Source organism: Pelobates fuscus, chromosome 5 (assembly GCF_036172605.1).
Source record: "Pelobates fuscus isolate aPelFus1 chromosome 5, aPelFus1.pri, whole genome shotgun sequence".
NCBI lineage: Eukaryota > Metazoa > Chordata > Amphibia > Anura > Pelobatidae > Pelobates > Pelobates fuscus.
In genome coordinates this window covers 126,228,134-126,240,808 of record NC_086321.1, presented here as the reverse complement: position 1 = coordinate 126,240,808, position 12,675 = coordinate 126,228,134, and the positions used below count along the sequence as shown (strand labels likewise).

The window sequence follows — 12,675 nt, the reverse complement described above, 5'->3', positions numbered from 1 at the left end:
AGTACTAAATAAAGAACAGATGACATCATTTAAAAAAAAAAGAAAAGAAAAAGGAAAATTGTCTTTTTTTTTTAAAAAAACCACACACCAGCTATTTATAAGAAGCAAAATAAATAAAAATGTTAATGACTGCTTATATTTAAAACTCAAATTGATGTTGATTAGTGTCTTGCAAAACTAGTTATTTTTTTATGATCCATACAAAGCTGATGTTTGTACTGTAAATAGCACCAGGTCATGAATGCATGACATACGCTGTAAATTATGGTTTAGAAAGTCATTAGCTTGAAATACTAAGTACACAAAACAAAAACCGAGACCTGAGGCGTCTTCATGATGCGGTATAGGAAATTCCACTTGTCTGAGATAAGAACCGGTATATTCATAGATAGTGTTCCAATGATTCCATAAAACTAGTGAAGTATTAGGGCAGATATATTGTAAAAATAATGCAGTCTGAATGGTTTCTGGGCACAGCTAGTGGCAGCGTGAGCAGATGCAGCTTTAAATTAGGTTTTACCCTATTCATATCAACTTTGACCATCTACTTATACACACACACACACACACACACACACACATCAGGTAATCCGTTTTCCAAGAGCAAAAATAACCAAAATGTCAAAGACTATTCCTCTGTGATAGAGAGGACTTGTTCTTGAACACTCATAAGCCAAGATGGCTTCTCATCCACCTAGAATGACTGCTTTTAGAGATGTCGCGAACATAAAATTTTCCATTCGCGAACAGCGAACGCGAACTTCTGCAAATGTTCGCGGACGGGCGAACCGCCATAGACTTCAATAGGCAGGCGAATTTTAAAACCCACAGGGACTCTTTCTGGCCACAATAGTGATGGAAAAGTTGTTTCAAGGGGACTAACACCTGCACGGTGGCATGCCGGAGGGGGATCCATGGCAAAACTCCCATGAAAAATTACATAGTTGATGCAGAGTCTGGTTTTAATCCATAAAGGGCATAAATCACCTAGCATTCCTAAATTGTTTGGAATAACGTGCTTTAAAACATCAGGTATGATGTTGTATCGATCAGGTAGTGTAAGGTTACGCCCGCTTCACAGTGACAGACCAAACTCCCCATTTAACGCACCGCAAACAACCGCAAACAGTCCATTTGCACAACCGCAAACTCCCCATTTGCACAAGGTTGGATACCAAGCTAGCCATGTCCTGTTCCTTGTCCTCACTGATGTCATTGAAGGCCTCTTCCTCCACCCAGCCACGTACAACACCAAGGGTCCCCGAAAGGTGACAACAAGCCCCCTGTATTTTTTTTTTTTTTTTTTTTAATGTACACTACTGTTACACCAGATATGAGTTGCACTGGTGTGACACTGTGCCCTGGCAGGCCCTGAAATGTGTGAAGGAAACTGACTATTATTTTACAGTCAAATTTCTAGTTTTTTTCTTTTAATATACACTACTGTTACACCAGTGATTGGCCCACGTCATGCCTACGCCCCTAAAACGTTCGTGTATGGGGGTGCTGGAATGACGTGGGCCAATGGGAGCCTGAATCAACTTTTGGCTCCCACTGCCCCTTTAAGAGCGAGCTCGTGACTCGAGCCGTGCTCCTAGTGCCAGGCGGGCCACGTGACCGATCACTGCGGTCAGTGCATGCGGCTGAGTCAGAAGAGGAGATCAAGTCGCATGCGACTCGTGTGGAGGCAGGAGTGATCCAGCCACGCGCGGCTCAAGCTTAGGAGCCAGGTCGGTCCCAGGATAAGGTAAATACAGCCACAACCACTTATCCCAATCACACACCTTTCCTAACGTCCTATCCCATTAAATGCATATTACCGCGTATTTAATAAAACAGATAGACCCCCTACTTCATCCAGGTTACCGATCGATGGTTCGATATTCTGAGCCCTCTCTGATTTACTGTACACGACTATTCGATATTCCCACAAATTTTATATAGCATTTTATGTTTGTTTGAGACCACCTTAAAAATATTGGAAATCGCTAAAAATCATGATCACTATATACTTTCTCTACAAACCTCTAAAACGAACCAAACTACTCATCCATACCTTTTCACCCTCTTTGCATGAACCCGATTTACATATATTACTAATATGTTACTAATATGTTAGTATATTACTAATATGTTTCTGAACATATATATTATATTATTCACTCACTCAATCTCTGGGCCGGCCTAAGACATCATGCTGTCTAGGTCCAACGATAAATGACTATGGGGGATAATGTATAATAAACACAGGTTACTGGCTATGGGGGGGATAATGTATAATAAACACAGGTTACTGGCTATGGGGGGGGGATAATGTATAATGAACACAAACAAAATAATATATATATATATATAAATAAAAAGAATGCAGCTTCAGAATTAATCTAAATTGTATGCTGTCTAGCAGGTGGGAGGGTCTGGGAGGGAGGGTCTGCTGCTGATTGGCTGGAATGTGTCTGCTGACTGTGAGGTACAGGGTCAAAGTTTACTCAATGATGACGAATAGGGGGCGGACTGAACATCGCATATGTTCGCCATCCGTGGCGAACGCGAACAAGCTATGTTCGCCAGGAACTATTTGCCAGCGAACCGTTCGGGACATCACTAACTGCTTTCTTAACACACGTTATTTAGTTCTCTCTTCAGAGGTCTGCAGGCACCATTAACCGCACAGAGCAGGGAACTAAACTGTTACAAAATGGAATATCACATATTTGGGGGAAATTTATAAAATGTTCTAAAAAGTGATAGTTAAATACGGACATTAGTGTTTGAAAAGTGATATATGAAGTGACAGCTTTTACAGAAATCTCCATTCAGAAGACATCCAAAAGTGGCAGAAAGAAAGAAGTGAAAATAATTTTTCTGTCGGGAAAAGTGTTTGAAAAATTGATAAATCGAGATGCATTAACGAAAAAATTATTTCCAAAATTGATAGAGCACAAAAAAATAAAAAATAAATAAATATATGTCCCCCTGTGAATGACATTCACAAGTTATTCTCAGAGGATAATGCTGAAATCCATGGTGGAGCTATACATTACACTAAAGACAGCCGGTTAGCCTGTTAATGCATGTAAACGAGATTGATGCCTGGAGCCTAACATGAATGTAGAGTCAAGGGAATTTCGGAATCAATTAATGCAGCTAGGGTACCCCAGTTAATGTATTTATGTACCTACCTCACAAGTAGGACAACTTAAAGGGACACTATAGTCACCAGAACAACTACAGCTTATTGTATTTGTTTTGGTGAGTATAATCATTTTCTTCAGGCTTTTTGCAGTAAACACGGTCTTTTCAGAGAAAATGCAGTGTTTACATTATAGCCAAGTGATACCTCCACTGGCCACTCCTCAGATGGCTGCTAGAGGTGCTTACTTGGGCAGTCCTGCCTAGTGTGCAGCACTGACATTCAGTGTCTCCACCCTCTGCATGCAGACACTGAACTTTCCTCATAGAGATTCATGGATTCAATTCATCTCTATGAGGAGAAGCTGATTGACCAGGGCTGTGTTTGAATCATGCTGGCTCTGCCCCTGATCTGCCTCTTTGTCAGTCTCAGCCAATCCTATGGGGAAGCATTGTGATTTGCTCAGACCATCACTTCTGATTATGTCAGCAGACAGGGGCAGGTCTGAGGCAGACAGGGGCAGAGCCAGCATCTTCAGACTTAAATAAAAGTAAGATTTTACTATATTTAGGGAGGTGGAGGGGGGTTAACACTATAGGGACAGGAATACATGTTTGTGTTCCTGGCCCTATAGCGTTCCTTTAAGAAACATAGAATGTGACGGCAGATAAGAACCTTTCGGCCCATCAAGTCTGCCCAATTTTCTAAATACTTTCCTTAGTCCCTGGCCTTATCTTATAGTTAGGATAGCCTTATGCCTATCCCACACATGCTTAAACTCCTTTACTCTGTTAACCTCTACCACTTCAGCTGGAAGGCTATTCCATACATCCACTACCCTGTCAGCAGTGGCGTACACATGACCCATGGGGCCCCGGTGCGAAAATTGATCCGTGGGCCACCCCGCGCTTACTCTGTGCCCAGATCACATCAGCTCAATGAAGTGGTCTGGGTGTCAGGTCCCTCTAGTTTTAACCCTGCAGCTGAAAACATAGCAGTTTCAGAGAAACTGCTATGTTTCACTGAGGGTTAATCCAGCCTCTAGTGGCTGTCTCACTGACGGACGCTAGAGGCGCTTCCGCGATTCTAAGACACTGAACGTCCATAGGAAAGCATTGAGTAATGCTTTCCTATGGGCGGTTTGAATGAGTGCACGGATCTTGCCGCGCATGTGCATTCGGAGCTGAGAGGTGGAGGGATCCCCAGCGCCATGGGAGTCCGGCGCTGGAGAAAGGCAAGTGCTGAAGACACACACACACACTCTCACGAACAGAAGCATACACACTAGCTAACAGACACACACATTTACTGACAGAGACACACTCAGCGACAGACATACACACTCACTTACAAAACATGCACTCTCACTGAAAAAACACACACTCACTAACAGACATCAAAGACTCACTAACACACACAAACACACTCACTGACACTCACTAGCAGACACACACACACACACGTTTTTTTTAAAAATTTAATCCCCCCAGCCTCCTTACCTTTTGTAGTGCTGAGGGGATTCCCTGGGGTCCAGTGGTGCTGCTGGGCGGCCGGCCAGGCTGGCGCGCGAGGGAGCACTCTCCCTGGCTGAGTGCTTCCTCTTCAGCTCCCTCGCGCGCCAGCCTGACCGGCCGTGGGGTGACAGCAGGGTCCCAGTGGGTACATACTGGGTCGCAGGGGCGGCCGGGCCCCCTGGTGGGCCGGGCCCGGTCGCAGCCGCGACCCCGGTATGTACGCCACTGCCTCTCAGCAAAGTAATACTTTCTGATATTTTTAAACCTTTGCCCCTCTAATTTAAGACTATGTTCTCTTGTTGTGGTAGTGTTTCCCTTCTTTTAAATATACAAGTAGTCTCCTCCTTTACTCTGTTGATTCCCTTTATGTAGTTAAATGTTTCTATCTTTCCTCCAAGCTATACAAGGCTAGTGGGCTAAATGGCACCTGTATTGCAAAGTCACCCCAAGCCCTGTCTCCAATGAAACTATATCAGTTTTTCAAACAATGCCAAAAAAAAAAAACATAGGGGAAGCAGGCCTACCTACCTGAATTCTCTGCTCTGATAATTCTCCTCAATTAGTGCAGAAATAAACTAAACTACAGTTTAAGTAGCTCTTACTACCAGTCACAAACCGATGAACCGACGACCTTCTTGCAGGGCCGCTATCTCTCATAATATACTATACTCGACATGCTGTTCGTGTCACCTTCCTTTTTGTTCTGTTCTAAATGTGAGTTGGTAAGTCTATTTTGATCAGACGTTCCCTCGTTGTACAGAACATGGAGACTGCCTACCTTTTTACCCTGTTTGGATGAGGTCTAGATTTTGTGATGCATGGCATGTTGTAACTCCTGGTTGTCTCCATTTCATCCTCTATATAAAATCAGTCACTTTACTTATGTCACTGGTTTCACGGCAAATAAAAAAGAGGGACTGTGACACACATGGCAGATATATTAAGTGGATGCCCCGATCAGCTCCACTCAGTAACCTCTTGCTGCCTATGCGCACAGGGGGCCCAGGGGGCACGCCCACTCTCCCGCAGCCACAAAACTCCGCTGATTCTCACAAAGGCCTCTGTCCCCCGTCCCGTCCCCCACGGACCGGCGGGGGGTTATCACGGTCCACACTGAACTGGCTCCCAAGCTGCCACTGGCCCCTGCGGCCCTTCAAAGCCCACATCTCGACTGCACTGGGCACGGTAAAATGGTGACTGAAACCCGCAGGTTAAGGCCTACACTCTCTCAGCATCTACACAAGCGGCTGGACGACATAATCTGCTGCTTCTGGGAGAAACTGGAGCAGTGCGCTGCCAAACTACCCCCTACTCATTGCTGGGAAGCGGGGGGGGAATGGAGTAGAACAGGCTCATCCCGGGCAAAGCCTCATGCCAAGCACCAGCTATCCGAGCCATGCGCCCATCCAGGTCAGTGGTCATAAGTAAAGTTCCTCAGACAGCGGCCACAACGCCGGAAGGACACCCGCCGCTGTCGGCGGACCATGATCAGGACCTTCCGCATAGCCCACAAAGGTAGAGACCCGGCCTCTTCAAGCCCTCGAGTCTGTGGACCACGGCTGCAGACCTCACACAAGGCCTGGAGCTGGGGGGAGGCCTACGAAGCCTCCACGCTCTCAGATACTCCAGGTGCCCGCTCCTGTGATGCCCGGCAGGGGAATCAGGTCTGAATTGCAGAGTGAGGATTGGGCTACAACAGCTGCCTTAAACCCGTTGCCAATCTTTTCTGCCTCTGTGTCGGGGCATAGCCTGGAGGGGACTTCCCATCTCGTAGCGACTGTTGGAAGTCATTTAATGACTTGCATGACTGTCCCCTGGATTAGAATAGATGGTGTTCCACATTGACTGTCCTAGCACCAATACAGTCTTACAGTCTGCAATGCCCTAGTCTTTCATATATTTGCACCCTGTTATGCTGTTACATTGTTTTATGTAGACATAGGGGGGGGGGGCATCAGTGGTATTGCTAGCATGTTATATTGCCAGTTCTGTTACTCACACTAAGCCTAGTACGTGACATATTCAGCACGCTATTTTTAAACTCCATAGACACGAACACCCTATATATGAAATCGTAACAATTAAGAGCGCAGTCTAACGTAACATACTGGGCTACAGTTCTAAGCCTGCTTTCATCATATTATTCCTATACTGACATTGATCACCATGTCTAGCGCACATAGTTCTAGCCTATGTATTTGCTACATGTACCTAGCTTGAACCTATTTAAAAAAATAAATAAAAAAAAAGCCCATTTGATATGTATTCTGCAAGTATTGGATACCTCGAGTTGCCTTGTAATCAAATGTGTTGCATTTCACAAAAAAATAAAGAATAAAAAAAAATACTAAATGTGAAACAGAATAAGCCTCAATTGTAAAAAAGGAATATTCAATTCCCAGGGTGCAGGATTCTAAATCAGTGCCATAGACTACTTTCTCTGTTTAAAAAGATTGTTACAAAGTAGGCAGATATTCGTATAAGTTTTGATGAGTTCTAAGCCTACTTAGCCAATTAAATCACCAACTATTTTTCTATTATGTACAAAAAAATAATATTTTCCTCAAAAAAGCACAACAACAATCTACAGGCTTATAGTTACATCTGCTCACAGACTAATTTGCATATAAAATATGGAAAAACTTGCCCTAGTATATTTGATATCATATTAATGCATTTATTGCACATAGCTAGCATGTACATTTTTCATACATGGCGTTGATTACATATCAGCTGATCACATGTATCAGCCATTTTTCTGCTCCTGATAAGCCATTTAACAGTTCAGATTGATTTAATTACAGCAGTTAAATGCTTATTGGGAGACCCAAACAGTCTCAGTTCACATATTGAATCAGAAACTTACATTTTACATTGAAAATAAGACTTTGGCAATTCAAATCCATTTAACGCTTACCTACGTTCTCCAACACAATTACATAACTCATTTCCATTCATTTTAACTGACCCTGCATTACAAAAATCATGACCACAGCTACTCTCAGTTCAAGACACCCGGCAGTTAGAGTTTTCAGAAATATACCCAGACGAAAGAATCAAATCCATATCCTTCCAAGGTCCCAAATACAAGAAGCTCAAATTCAGCACTTCGATATCCATTTATGGATGATTGTTGGCTCCAGACAAATGTGACACATGCAAATTGGGTGCTCTGTGAATTCCAGAGGTTGTCCCAAGTGGATTCCCCATTGAGTTCACATACTCAGCTCAAAGGACATTTACAAAAGCTATATTATAAATCAAAGATGTTCTTTGCTACCTCAAATTTTCTTGCTAGAAAACCAAGCAATTTAGCCCCTTCATTACATTAAAATGAACCGACATATGATTTTTCACAAATTAAACTTTAGATCAATGTGCTACTTATATATTAAAATATGCCGAGGTGACCCACTTTCTAGCAAAACATTGTGTGACTGCATACATGTACGTACACCCAAACGCACAAAATAATTGTAGTTTATTGATTTGCTCAATTTAAATTGTTGAATGTAGAAATAAACAGTTAACAATAAATACAACTACTCTGAAAGATTATTGATATGTCCAGGGTATAAATTTACGGCTTAGTTACACCCATGTTCTCGTGGTGAGACAGTCTGTGACAAAGCAGAATACTTACTGCTATCATAGCAGGAAGTGTGTGTGTGTGTGAGAGAGAGAGAGAGAGCGTGCGCGTGTGTGAGAGAGAGAGTGTGAGTGAGAGAGAGAGAGTTTTGCAGACGACAAGGTCAGAAGCAAATTTCCTAATATTAAAAGGAGTACTCCAACCACCATAGCCATTTCTGCTTTTAGAAATAACCATGGTTGTTGGAATCTGTATGTCTTGCTTGAAACACTGCACATTTAGATCTATTTGAACTTTTGTGCCAAAGGGCTAATTGCACCACTGGGACACACACACGTTAGGCAGACCGGAACTCTGTTCTGCCTACAATTGTGTGCAAAAATTACAACTGTTAGTGTACACAGTGTGCAGTGAACAGATGATCAGCCTAATCTTACCTACCTCCAATTTTTAATTTAAGCTCCTCCACACCATCCCTGTCTCCCTACATCCACTCGCTCTTCCTCTGCCTCTCATCCTCTGTTTTTGGTTTTCCACTCCCTCGGTCCACCCGCAGTACCTCCCTTCACTCTTCGGCTCTGAGCCAGAAGAATGATCTATTCAAATGTTTCTCCATAAGTACATTTTGTCTCAGAGTATGGAAATTTGACAGATCACTTGATTGGTCCAAATTCGGACAAAATTGCAGTTCGGACCAAAACAAATATCCAATATTGTAACAGGGTTGATGTTCCAGGAGGGATAAGCCAAATGGCTAATGATTTAGGTAAACTAGAAAAATAGGTCAGAGTTGTGGCAACTGACATTTAATGTGAATAAGTGCAAGATAATGCATCTTGGACGTAAAAACCCAAGGGCAGAGTACAGAATATTTGATAGAGTCCTAACCTCAACATCTGAGGAAAGGGATTTAGGGGTGATTATTTCTGATGACTTAAAGGTAGGCAGACAATGTAATAGAGCAGCAGGAAATGCTAGCAGAATGCTTGGTTGTATAGGGAGAGGCATTAGCAGTAGAAAGAGGGAAGTGCTCATGCCATTGTACAGAACACTGGTGAGACCTCACTTGGAGTATTGTACGCAGTACTGGAGACCGTATCTTCAGAAGGATATTGATACCTTAGAGAGAGTTTAGAGAAGGGCTACTAAACTGGTTCATGGATTGCAGGATAAAACTTACCAGGAAAGGTTAAAGGATATTAACATGTATAGCTTGGAGGAAAGACGAGACAGGGGGGATATGATAGAAACATTTAAATACATAAAGGGAATCAACACAGTAAAGGAGGAGACCATATTTCAAAGACGAAAAACTACCACAACAAGGGGGCATAGTCTTAAATTAGAAGGGCAAAGGTTTAAAAATAATATCAGGAAGTATTACTTTACTGAGAAGGTAGTGGATGCATGGAATAGCCTTCCAGCTGAAGTGGTAGAGGTTAACAGAGTAAAGGAGTTTAAGCATGCGTGGGATAGGCATAAGGCTATCCTAACTATAAGATAAGGTATTTAGAAGATTGGGCAGATTAGATGGGCCGAATGTGACGGCAGATAAGAACCATTCTATGTTTCTATGTCTCTAACTCTAGTTATTTCCATGCATTGACACAGCTATGAATACTTTGATTTTAGGAAAGCCCCCGTCTCCTCTTGTACCACGTTCCCAGGAGAGCTGGCCCATTGCCTCATCTCTCACATGCTTTGAAGAGACTAAAAGACCTGTGGAGGGGCCTAAGAAGCAGCCTCATGCCCAGAGACTATGAGCCCTATTTTTATTTTTTCCAAAGTAACTGCAGTAATAAAATCAAGCTAGTCAAATAACATTCTCACCAGGCTAGGCGAGATTAATAGGTCTAATATATGTAGTTGCTCTAGAATTATCAAGCTACCTAGACATGGATATAATAGATTGTAAAACAAGATAACAAGTATGTAAGTCCAGAGTTGATAGGTAAAGGTAAAGCAATCAGGCGGTACAGAACACCAGTAATAGCGACTGCAAATGTTGCTGAAATGGCTGAATGGCCAGGAATCTCGCTTGCAGCTACTCCATTGTGAACAAGCTCTGTGAGAGTTGAGGAAGGACACAGGGTAGCTCACTCTGAGAAGGTCCCCCCCCCACCCCTCCAGTGTAGAGGCAGAGACACTAGCTGCAATATGCAACCCTCCTGAGGTCTGGAAGGGTTGCCTCCAAAAGAGTGAAAGAGTCCTCCAAGCATATTGCAACGGGCAACAGTTAGGATGAAGACTAAGCTAGCGTTGACTTTCTTTCCCCCCCTCCCCCTAATGCTCCAGTTGCATGGCGACAGTCTAATAAGTCTGCAAGGAGGTCCTTACTGCATTGTGTGCTAGAGTCCCACAGTGGGTCTGTCACATAACTATTTAGGGAGCATACATCTAAGTTCAGTGAGGACAGTTTCCTTCATCTCATATCATTAAATGTGGTGATGTTCCATCACATTGTGGTCAATGGTTTTGAAATCTAAATTAAAACTTCAATACATCCATTTCATATATTCTTATTTTTTAAACATGGATCTTACTCAAGAGAGTGCCTTTACAAAAATCCATAGGAAGTTTCATCAGGTTGTGGTTATAATGCAATAAAGTAAACACACTTCTCAAAAAAAAGGAAGAATATTTAGGAACTAAATGTTAACATCCCATTAAACAGTGCTGTAGGAGCTGTTGGCACATAATATTGTATCAGAATGTCTTTCCCATGATGACCCTCTAGCACTCTTTACATATTTTAGATTCAGTCCCCCTAGTTTTCATTTAAATTATTATTTTTATATATTTTAGTCTGAGTTGTAGCTTCAGACAAATGAGGGGGCAGCAACTGTACATTCTGAAAGTATTCAGAACCTCACACCCCCCGCCCCTCCCCACACATTTTTTCACAAAGTAGCCAATACTTTGCCTCTGCATATTTTCTTTGCCCGACTTTCTTTCACTCTGGGCAGAGCTCCAGTGTTAACCTTGACAGCCTTCACCAGTGATACTTACTTATGCCCTCCACCCTTCCAGGGGTATGGGCCCGCCAAAGGTAGATCTCCAGCGAATTCTGTCCTGGGCCTTTCTTTCTAGTTGACTACAGGTGTAGCCCATCCTTGTGATGCCAGGTGTATTTTGGAGGGCCTCTTCTTTCCTTGGGGGTACCACTTGAGAGCCTGCCTGGTGATGTTGGTTGGCGGTTTGCGTAGAGTATGCCCTATCCAGCCCCATCTTCTCTTCCAGATTTTTGCAAGTCCGTTGCCATAGGTTGGTGTCACTGATGGTGTCTGATCAGCTAATGTGGAGAATCCTTCTAAGACAGCTGTTGATGAATGTCTGGATCCTTCTGTTGGTGGTTTTGGTTGTCCTCCAGGTTTCAGCCCCATAGAGCAGTACTAACTTCACATTGGAGTTGAACAGTTGGATCTTGGTGGTCAAGGTTAGCTCTCTGGAAGTCCAGATTATCTGGAGCTGGATGAAGGCAACTCTTGCTTTGCCAATTCTGGCCTTGACATCTGCATCTGTTCAACCTTGCTGGTCAATGATGCTGCCCAGGTAGGTGAAGCACTGTACTTCCCCCAGGGGACATCCATGCAGGGTGATTAGGTTGATGTTGCTGAAGTTGGTCTTAAGGATCTTGGTCTTCTCCTTGTGGATGAGGAGTCCAACCTGTGCTGATGTAGCTGCCAACACACTGGTCTGCTCTTGCATCTGCTGCTGAAAAGTCCAAGTTATCCAGTTGACTCCACAAATGTGCTATAAAATCAAAAGATTTTTTCCGAACCTGCAAAACATTTGCACGGATTGTAACAAACTCCCAAAGTATGTGTTAGTATATAATGAAATCCTTCTAATTAAAATTACACAGAATATTTACATTAATGCCAAGACCAACAAGTCAGATTCAGTTCATTGCTGCACTGCAGCTATGATTTCTGCTCCATTCTACACATTGTGTCAATTCACAACTTGGAAATTTTGGCCTACATTTTGCAGATTTGTTCAATTTACCTTTTAAGTAAAATATTCCTTAAGATATATGATAATATATAATAATTATTGTAGGAATCCAGATTCCATGCAACCAAGATTTCCAATATCAAAAACGCATGGCTGCCGACTGCAACTGCATTCAAATTAAGGACTTAAATACTGAAGATTTAATTAAAAGGAACTCTTTCATGATAAAAATGAATATGTTTAACGGAGGGTTCTCTGGTCTATTTAAATTCAGCTCCCCATTACAAGTTTAAAACCAAACACTTGTAATTCAGTCTCCACGAGTAGGTGCTCTGCCTCCACTGAAGTAATCATCCTTGATGAGGTTTTTTTCCATCAAATACTTCTCAAAGAACAGTATTAGTGACCTAAGCCATTTGCACAGCAAAGACTGCATGTGTAAGAGAACACTCTTCTAGTGCAAACATAGCATTTCCTCAGAA

General features: G+C 42.7%; 1 protein-coding gene across 1 annotated transcript in view; it reads right to left on the bottom strand.

Annotated features, from left to right (window-relative positions):
• Nucleotides 1-12,675, bottom strand: part of HVCN1 (hydrogen voltage gated channel 1) — a 30,447-nt gene that overhangs the window by 6,943 nt on the left and 10,829 nt on the right. The window lies entirely within an intron of this gene.